Source organism: Balaenoptera musculus, chromosome 20 (assembly GCF_009873245.2).
Source record: "Balaenoptera musculus isolate JJ_BM4_2016_0621 chromosome 20, mBalMus1.pri.v3, whole genome shotgun sequence".
NCBI lineage: Eukaryota > Metazoa > Chordata > Mammalia > Artiodactyla > Balaenopteridae > Balaenoptera > Balaenoptera musculus.
In genome coordinates, this window is record NC_045804.1 from 20947309 (window position 1) to 20957021 (window position 9713).

At 56.5% G+C, this 9713-nt stretch overlaps 1 protein-coding gene across 2 annotated transcripts in view; it reads right to left on the reverse strand.

The window, feature by feature from the left end:
- STAT5B (signal transducer and activator of transcription 5B) overlaps nt 1-9713 on the reverse strand; it is a 70171-nt gene that overhangs the window by 59836 nt on the left and 622 nt on the right. The window contains exon 1 of one of the 2 annotated variants that reach the window (XM_036838406.1): nt 823-995. The exons of the other annotated variant lie outside the window; for it this stretch is intronic. The gene's annotated coding sequence lies outside the window, so the exon portion shown is untranslated. Of the gene's footprint in view, nt 1-822; nt 996-9713 lie in introns of those variants that run through there. 2 annotated transcript variants of the gene reach the window in all.

The following is a 9713-nucleotide window of genomic DNA, read 5'->3' on the forward strand; positions in this document are numbered from 1 at the left end:
CATTAAGCCCCTCTTCCTAAAAGCTGGCGCTTGTTTTTCTTCTTCGCCTTTTCCATCACTGCTGGCTACAAGTGTCTGCAAACGCCTCTTGCTCCACACAAGTTCTTTCCTCTTTGATCTGCCTGACCATCTTGCCAGATTCCTTTAGCCTCAGACCAGCTTTGGTGACACAACGACTCCCCTTCCGACGCTGCGTATCTACCCCCAACACCAGGAGCACTTTTTAACTCTTTATCCCTGGCTAGAAAAAAAGAACGCACTGCGTCCACAGCCACACGCACAAGCCGGGGCCTGGCGGGTCCTGATGAGGGATTCTGCACCCCCGAGCCTGATCGAAACGTTCGTATTTGTTGTCTGGACTCCTTATAAGGCGCTGTTCCTTGAAGCTTGGCTAAAACCCCCCACCCCACCGGGCACCACCGGTCTCATCCCACCCCCAGGAGTCGCAGATACCTCCTTTGACAAAGGGAGAAAAGCGAGGAGCCGGCGGGCGCTATTCCGAACTGCAACACGAAGGTGTGAGGGGGCCGACGGCAGCCCACCCCGACACACGCGCACGCACGGTCTCTGCCCTCTACCCCTTCCGGCCCGCCGCAGCCTCAGCACGACGCCCCTCGCCCGCCCCCAGCCTTCGCCCCCCGTGGCCCCCCTCACCCAGCGGCGCGGTCCCCGCGCCCGTCCTCCCGGCCCAGGGAGCGATGGCGGCGGCGCAGCGCGGCCCTGCCGGGCGTCTGGGCGGCCGGGGCGCGGGGCCCCGCCCGGGCCGGCTCCCCGGCCTCCCTCCGCGGGCCCCGAGCTCCGGGCTGGCCCCGCAGCTCCTACCTCGCTTGGCCCCTCAGGCGCCAGCGGCTGCCTCCCGTCCGCTCTCTGGCTCGCCCGCTCGCTCGCTCCCTCCCTCGGCCGGGCCGCCGCGCTTAGTCGCCTGCGCTCGGTCCAGCCCAGGGTGACGGCTCCGGCCGCCGACTCTCCTCTCGCCCGGGCCCACGGGGGCGCGCGCGCCGCTCGCGCGAGGAGGCCCGGCCGCGCGCGTCGTCCGCAGCCTCGAGCGCGCCCCGCGCCAGCGCGCGCCGCTTCCTGGTTCCGCCCGGCGCGCGCTCGCGAGCCCCGTGGTCCCTCGGCCCCCACCCCGCGGCCGCCCTGGAGAGGCCCGGAGCCCCCTCAGCGCGCTCTGGGGGACCGGCGCCGCGCGCAGCCCCTCTTCGCGCAGCGGGGGGGGCTTGGCCGCTTGGCTCCCGGGCCGGGTCCGCGGGCCGCGAGCACATGCTGCTTTGTTTGGGTGGGGTCTGCTGGCCCGACTGTTGTGGTCTTGTTGATTGGCACACCCCTCTGCGGCCCGCCCACCTCCCTTCGCCCGGGCTGAGGTCCGCGTTTCGGGTCCAGTCCCTCCCAGGCTGAGGTCAGAAGTCCATCGCTGCCCCATCAATAATTGTCCCGGGTTTGCTCCCTGGAGGGCGTTTCAGCCTGGGCTCCTGCCGCTTACCACACGGAAGAGCAAGAGGAAAGCCTGAAGGGACACAGCAGGAGTTTACAACTGGCCCTTGCCGAGTAGATCCATCCACTTCCAGAGTGAATCTATGGGGAACAAGGGGGTCTGAGACCATTTCCCTCTCGGGGGAATCTTGCTAGCTCCCACCAGTGGAGCTACGGGAGGGACTATCTCCTCTATCCGGAGAAAGAAAAATAAACAGGACAAGCTCTGAAGGATCCAGAAGAAAGGGAGTCTCTGAGAGCCTTTTCCATGTAATGGGGAGGGGGTGCAGTGTCTGAGAAGGCAGCCTGAGTCACCCACTCTCCTCTCGCCACATCTCTGGAGCTGGCCAATGGTTTCCCTGGCAACCCTCCAAGGGCCAGCACCAAAGCAAGACATGTCAGATCTCCAGAAACCCAGTTGCAGGGGCAAAAGAAGAAGGACCCCACAGATGCACACAGAGCGTCCCTTCCCTACAATCTGTAAATCTTCCTGTCCAGAGATGACCAAGATCTGCAAGTCCTCATGTTCTCCCATAATCCTCCTTTAGCAGCTCTTCCCAGCAGCCTTCCTTTCACCTCCAAAATAACACCAGCCACAAAGATCTTTGTGTCTGCAGCTGATCACAAACTCTTTCTCCCCCACCCAGGCTACTGCTTTTATCCCACATTCTGAGCCAACACCTGGCACGGTGCTTTGCACAGAGTAGGTACCGGGAGCTTGGAGGCCAGAGCAGGAGGACAGGCTGGGGCAGGAAGCTGGACGGAAGCACCAGCCCTGAGCTCTCTGGCAACCCCTCTGACAGTTACTGCCCAGGAGGTTTCAACACTTAGGCACACCACATTTCTCTTTCTTGTAAACTTTCATACCTGCACACATGCCGTTCCTTCTGCCTGGAATGTCCTCCTGCCACTCAGCGTCTGCCCTTCGGTGACGCTTGCTCCAGGCAGTACGAACCTTGCCCTCCCTGTTTCCAACCACACATTTAGGCCCCTATTGTGGCACCTCTCGTGCTGAAGGACAATTTCTTGTTTACATGTCTCTCTACCCCCAGTGGCACACAATATCCCATTCACCTTTAAATGTTCCCACCCAGTGCCCAGCCCAGAGCAGACACTCAATGAATATTTGAAGAACAAACCCTACACTCTAGGAATAGAAATGGAAACCAGGAGGACTGCATAGTAATTAAAAGCACAGAATCTAGAACCAGACTCACGGTCAGCTCCTTGAGCCATGCAACCTGGAGCAAGCTTTTTGCCTTGATTTCCTCATTGTAATATAGTGACATTAATAGGACCTACCTCAGAGCATTGTTGTGAGAATTAAGTGAGTTAGTACATGTAAAGTGCTTCGAATGCTGTAAAGCACTATAGGGCTGTTAATTATTATTATTGTTTTTAGTAACAGCTAAGATTTACACCCCTCTTCCTAAGACTGGTCAGGTCTAGGACTCAATCCAGTTGCCTTGGCTGCTGGTCATCAGTGGCAGCAGGGTGCGAGTCTGAATGCTGGGAGGGCGGGGCAGGTACGTCTCATAGCACATCTGTGACTGACCACTAGGCACCCAGCTAGATCTGGCTGGCTGCGTGCATAGACACCAAGGACAGAATGTTCTGGTGACTACCTCCACAGAACAGGAATGTTGTCAACCTGGGAGTGGAAGGCCCATCCAACACCTACCTCTCCCTACTTCCAGTTCACATGAGGTGAGACCCTACCTGGGTCTCCTGGCTCTCCCAGGGCCTCAGGGACATAGTCCCCTAAGTTGAGGGGACACCAGACTGAGACGTGACACAGAAGGAGTCCTAGAAAGAAAGAAACTGAATGGGAAGGTAGGATCCAGAAAGACCCTACAGAGAGCCCACATGGGAAGCTGCCAGAGACATCGTTGCAAATGCAGAGATGTCCACTGGTCAGAGAGTTGGGGTCATCTCTTAGCCCACCCTGGCCTGACGCATGAGAGAGAGAGGCTTGAGGGAGAGCCTGGAAGTCTGGTGGGCAGCCCTGTCCAGGCATCCCTTCTACTCTGCACCAGGGGCTGACCCCAGCCTCCTCTCCTTGCTCGCATGCAACAGCACGCGGCTTCCGCAGAGAAGCCCCCATGCTTCCCATCTTCCCTCAGCCCTGCCCAGCCACAGGCAGATCATGAGGCTATTTTCTGGAAAGGTAGTTGAAATCACAACCACGATCCCCTCTAGCCAGAGACCCACACTCATGTGGCTTCTCTCTCCAGAACTCTCTGTACCTCGGGAATCAGATTGGTCCCGACCACACAGCAGCCACAAAAGGACACCTGCGGGAACTTTCCTTCTTCCATAGGGGGGTGCTTCCTCCCTGTTAAGTCAATACAGGCCCCTGGAGCCTCGGGCACTCAGCAGACAGGAAGCAGAGACATCTCCAAGGCCCCGGAATGGAGGTTTGTCATAGCCAGTGGTTCATGGGGGCTCTGTCAGTACCAGGGCTTACTTCTGCCAGAGCACAGGCAGAGAAAAGAGCCGAGTTTTACAGTGGTATCTGGTTCCAAATCCCAGCTCTGCCAATTTAGCTGCTGTGTGACCTGAGTCGAAGTACTACACCTCTCTGAGGGCCTCAGTTTCCCTCATGTGTAACTCATAGAAGGTATAAGTTATGTTTGTAAACGTATAGACTCTTTCTGGGAGTACACACAAGCCTGTAGTAACTGTAGTTGCCCTTGTGGAAGGGACCTGAGGAACAGGAAAGGAGAGAGACTAACTATTCACCGTATATCCTTTTAAATCTTCTGAGTTTTGCCTCATGTCCTATGCTACCTATTAAAACATTGGGAACATGAACATTTTTTCAAAGTAAAAAGTAGAGAGATAGTGTTTGTGAAAGCATCATGCCTGGCTTGTGCAAGGCACTTGATAAATGAGTATTCTCTCTTTCTTTTCCACAGCCAGCTTGCTGGGCTAGGAGGGAGCTGGCAGGGGGTGCGGTGGTTGGTATGTGGGATGTGGGTGATGGATGTGAAGGTCCTTGCAGACTTGGAGATTCTTTCGCACTCCCTGTCTTGCTCCTGTGTGCCTCACCTGTCTGGGCTCCCTTCCAGCCAGAGTTAAAGGGAGGGCTCTCTGGAAAGCCCGAGGCACCCCCCCCAATCCCCGCCTCCTGGGACGGGGTCATCATGCCCTTTCCATCCAGAGTCCTGGGGCAATGCTGTAGCATCCAGAGAGGGTGGGGCTGACACATACGAGGGAGCAGAGTGTCACTCCAGCCAGTAATTTCCTGGCTTCCCGGGTGGGTTAAGAACTCAAAAGCCAGCCCAGCACCAGGCAAAGATGAGGCTACTGCTGCCATAGGTGGGAAAGCAGGTCAGTAGGACCAGAGCCGGCAGAGGCCAGGGCAGCAGAGGAGAGAGCCTTCTGGGTGCTGTGAGTCAGGATGTGTGAAAGGGAAACAGGGGTCTGCACTAGAGAAAGGGAACCCCTGAGCTGTCAGAGCTTGGGGAAGCCCTGTGCTGTTTTAGGGACCTTCATTAATCCAGCAGTATTTATGAAGCCACTATGACACACCAAGCAGTAAGACACAGCCCTTTAGGCAACTAGTTAGAGCCATAAGAAGAGGCCTAGCAATACAGGATTGAGGAGCTCCAGGAGGGCAGAGGAGAAAATACCTAGCTCTACTGGCTAAGGTCCCTGAGCAACTACTTACTATGTGCTCAGCTCTGTGAGTGAGTCTTCACAGCAATCCGAGGAGGTGAGTCTTGCTGTCCTTCTTTTACAAAACAGGCCACTCAGCTCAGAGAGGCAGACTCATGTGCCTGGCGTCACACAGCAGAGCCAGGTCTGCCTTTCAAAGAAGTAAAGTAGTTTCAGGTCACACAGCTGCTAAGTTGGCAAAGCTGGGATTCGGAACGAGATCTAACTCAGCTCTTTTTGCTGCCCACACTCTGGCAGAATCAAGCCCTGGCACCGACAGAGCCCCCTCTGATCCACTGGCTGTGACAAACCTCCATTCTGAGGCCCTTCCTATCCGTTGAGTGTCTGATGTCCAAAGCCTCTGTGTCTTCCCCTCTGCCACACTGACCCTATGAAAGATGAGGAAGATGTTACCAGATGGCTAAGGGAGGAATGGCCTTCCAGGTAGAGGCAATGGAGGCAGCAAAGGCTTGGAGTTGAGAGAGGTCAGTGCACTGGGGGAACCGCATGGCTGAAGCACAGAGTGAAGGGAAGGCTGGTGTTTGGGGTCCATCACAGCAGCAAATGAAGACCAGGCCAGTAGCCAATAAGGAGGGGATGGGGCATTGGACCAGTCTTCATTTTGACTTCATATCCCCCACTGGCTTCGGGGGCTGGGGAGCTGATTTTGGAGGCTGGGAGCAGGCAGGGAAGATGTGGGTGGGTTTGTGCCTGCAATAAACTGGAACAATGGGAAACTGGGCTGGAGAGCAAGGAACCTCCTCAGGTCATAACAAAGAAAAGTGGCAGAGTGATGGGGGATGGAGGGGAAGGAGATGCACAACCCCTCTCTCACATAATGCCCAGAGGGCTTGAGGTCCATACTGCGCAGGCTAAGACACAAAAGATTTCTTGTTGGGCTGGAAGGAGGAGAACGTAGCTCAGCGGGAAAAGGGGCCTGGTAGTTATTGGGGATGAGGATGGGAGCCAGACCTGATCCAGGGCTGCTCAGGACAGCCAACAGGCCTATCACCTGCCCAGCTCAGTGCTCGTGGCCCGTCCCTCCTCTGTCCCGGGCCTACCCCAGCCGCCAGGAAGGTGGACTCCTCTCTGCCTTCCTTACTAGGGAACGTGTGCTCAGCCCAGACATTTCACCCCCTCCCCTCCTCTCCCTGTCCTGCAAGCTTCTCTCCCAAGGCAGGTGGACAGGGCAGCTGGGCAAAGGAAGGCCGGCTTTCCCCCTCCCACTCACCGGGTCAGTCCAGCACCCCTCCCTTCACTCTGTTCCCAGAAACAGAGGACAGTCGCTATGCCTCAGGCTGAAAGGCCTCGTGTTCCCTTGGTGACTTCACTGTAAGTTGACTTCCCTGAAGAGTGGTAGAGGACAGGGGACGGGGCAGGAAGGGGGGACAGGCTGCCCCGGGACCCGAATTCCCACCGGATTCCTCACGGCGCATGTACACCCTCCCTAGGTGCCACTCTGTCTTCAGGGACAGGAACGGGCAGCATTTCCATAGGGAGGTACCAGGGTGAGGAGATTCCGGGACAGGCAGGGACACTGGTCTCGGAGGTGCGGTATGTGCTGAGCATAGGCCTGTGGTCCCCCCTTCCAGGAGCCTTAAGTGTGGGGGCTGGAGAGAGGTGGATGGTCCCCACAGAGGCAGGGCGGGGGTGAAACAGTATGCTTAAGAGCCCACGGGCTTCAGCTTTGGCCGTTCCCGCTCTGCTGGGGCACGGAGATACTTCCTGGAACACCTCTAGCTTTCTTGGGAAGGCTCTTCACCCCCCCCCCATCTCCCCTCTGGCTCCCACACAACAGGAACTCTCCTTGAAGAAGGGACTTGGAGCAGAGGAGACAAAGGTATCTCTGTACCATCTCCCCCCGCCCCCAGGGACGGTTAGGTCAAGGTGACCTCAATCCGTTCTCCCCAAGGTAGGGGCATCAGCAGGGCCTCATTCACGGCTAACCTGGTCTCCAAGGGCCAGAAACAGGACTTGGGATCATTGTTGCCTTCCTGTGTAACTCAAACCCACTTCTGTGTAACACACAGGTCACACTGCCTCATTCAACAGAGCAGGGGCAGGGACCAGCGTAGCGATGGAGGCGCCACGCTTGGCGCCACAAAACAACCATGCGCTAGAGTGAAGACGACGGTGTGCGCTCAGGGTAGGGAAAATGACAAAAGGTTGTACGGAGATCCTGCCCACAGAGCCGGGCAACTTGGATCCTGGTGCCAGCTGTGCATTTACTGGCCAGACTGCTGTGGACAGGACTCTTTCCTGGACTAATCAAAGGGGAAAATTCTGGTTCTGCCTACCTTCAAGGTTGTTGCAAAGATGAATTGAGTTGAAGAGTTCAGCCACGTTTGTACATGAATATGCCATGATTCAAGATATGTGCACAGAGTGTGAACTACAGACTAGGCTAGGGATTATTATGATTCCTATTAAAATGCAGCCAGTCTGCTTTTGGGGAATGTCTTCCTGTGAGAATTTTTTTAATCCTTCTTCATTCCCCATGTAATGCTGTGACTTGGAATTGGGGATGAGGGGCAGTTAGGAGCGGCAGCCTGGGACCCCAGCTCAGTCTAGACGCGAGGAGGTTTCTGATCTTCCTGAAGCCCCCGTTCTCTACGCCTCAGTTTTCTCCTCTATAGTCTGGGCCCGTAAAACCACCAGGGTGCTTTGCTTTGTGGTGGGAAATAGCAGAGACCAAACCAGGGGACTGAAAGCAAAAAGAAACCCCAAATTTGACAGTTCCGGGTAGTTGCGTTATCCGGAGCCCTAACCACAGTCACCTCTGCCCCCAGCCTAACTCTGACACCCTTCCCTCCTCCACTCTCTTGGTTGGCCTTTGCCCATCCTGGGAAAGCTCCAAAGCTCCTCCCCTCCCACTGCATCTCAAAAGGAGAAGAGAGACACAATGAAATGGAGAGCAACCCAGGCAGCATCAAACAGAGACCCAGACAGAGACTTAGAGAGAAAGAATCAAAAGGAGAATCAAAAAGCAAGAGGAAGAAACATGCAACAAAGGACACCCGAATTCAGGGCCTCACAGAGAGGCCAAACGGGGAGAGATTCAGAGGTGCAGGGAAACAGCTGTCGCCATTGGACACAAGGGGAAGAGGGGGGCATGTGAGAGCTCTGAAGGCACCGGGGCACACCCTTTTAGGCCAATCCCTCCAGTTTTGTTCACGGGCACCCCAATGCTAGCTTTTTTTTAGGACCCAGGAGGACCCACCCCCCTAGCCAAGCCCAGTCCCATCCAGCCAGATGTTTGGTGCGTGGGGCTGCCAGATGGAGCAGCAGGCCCCAGCAGGCCCTGGGGAGGAGGCTGGAGAGGCGACTGCCTGGAAGGGGGCAGGCAGGGCCCCCACTCTGAAGCTGGCATCCCCATCCCACCCTTTCCAGATGCCCAGATGCGGTTGCATGGCAAGGGTGGTCCTCTGCCTTCCAGACGTGGCTCAGAGGACTTGGAAACTCAAGGAATCTGCTCCCACTGACTGACTTAGCCACCTGCTCACAGTGAGAGGCTGGAGGGCACAGGTGCCACATCGGGCCCACCCACTGTGTCCTTGTGACACTGACCGGGTCACTTTCCCTCTCCAGCCTCTGTTTCCCCATTTGTAAAATCATCTTGACGGTTTTTTTCCAGCTCTGACACTTGGCTGTCACTCCAGGTGAGCCCCTAGCTGCGTGTCAGACCCTCCCCTGCCAGATCCGTTGCACAGAGTAGAGGAAGGAAAGAGGGAGAGACATTGTGCTTCCTCCTCCCTAGAGCAAGTTTTCCCCAATCCCTTGAACCCCTTTACAGTGTTCAATTCCTTTCCTTGTGATCCTGCCAACTGAGACTGTGACCACACATGGAAGTGTGTCGGGGGTGGGGAGGGGAGACAATCCAGCTTCTGCAGCTTTAAACTTCGGGTTTTCTCTGAACTAAAAGAATGAAAGTGGGGAAGTAGTGAGTGGTAAGAAGATGGGGGGGGCACGTGGAGGGGGGGAAGGAATGGAGAGAAAAGGGCAGATCCAAGAAGGAATTAGGGCGGGCGGGAGGGAGAGGAGAATGACTGCCCCCAGTATATGAGGTCTTGGCCCAGCCGGCCGTGAGTGGGCTGCCAGACTGGCCCCTCCCTTGGTGCTGCCAGTACCAGCTGCCAGGCACGGGGGCGGCCCCAGAGGAGAGGGAAGCTGGGTAAAGGGAATGGAAGGCTTCCAGGGCAGCCTTGCCCAACTCCACAGGCCCCGTAGGGGGACTCTCAGGGAGGGGGCTGGGAGCCAGGCAAGGCTCAGGGAGGGTGTTCCCTGCTCTGTCAAGGCATATAGGCAGTCCTGAGCTTGTGAGGATTCAAGACATCCCTCCCTGGACTTTCCGAAGATAGGACCAGCCTCAGATGTGACTGGGCTGGGGTGAGTGGAGAGGCAGGATCATGTATGGACCACAGTCTGCAGACTAGGCCCTGTGCCCACTGTGGGACCCTACGCAAGCCCCCTCCCCTCTCTGGACTCCATTTCTTATCTGCATAATTTCAGGGGGTTGAAACATTTGCCTGCCAGGGTTCTTTCTTTTTTCTACTGCACCCGAGGGTGCACAGTGGCGGGAGTGA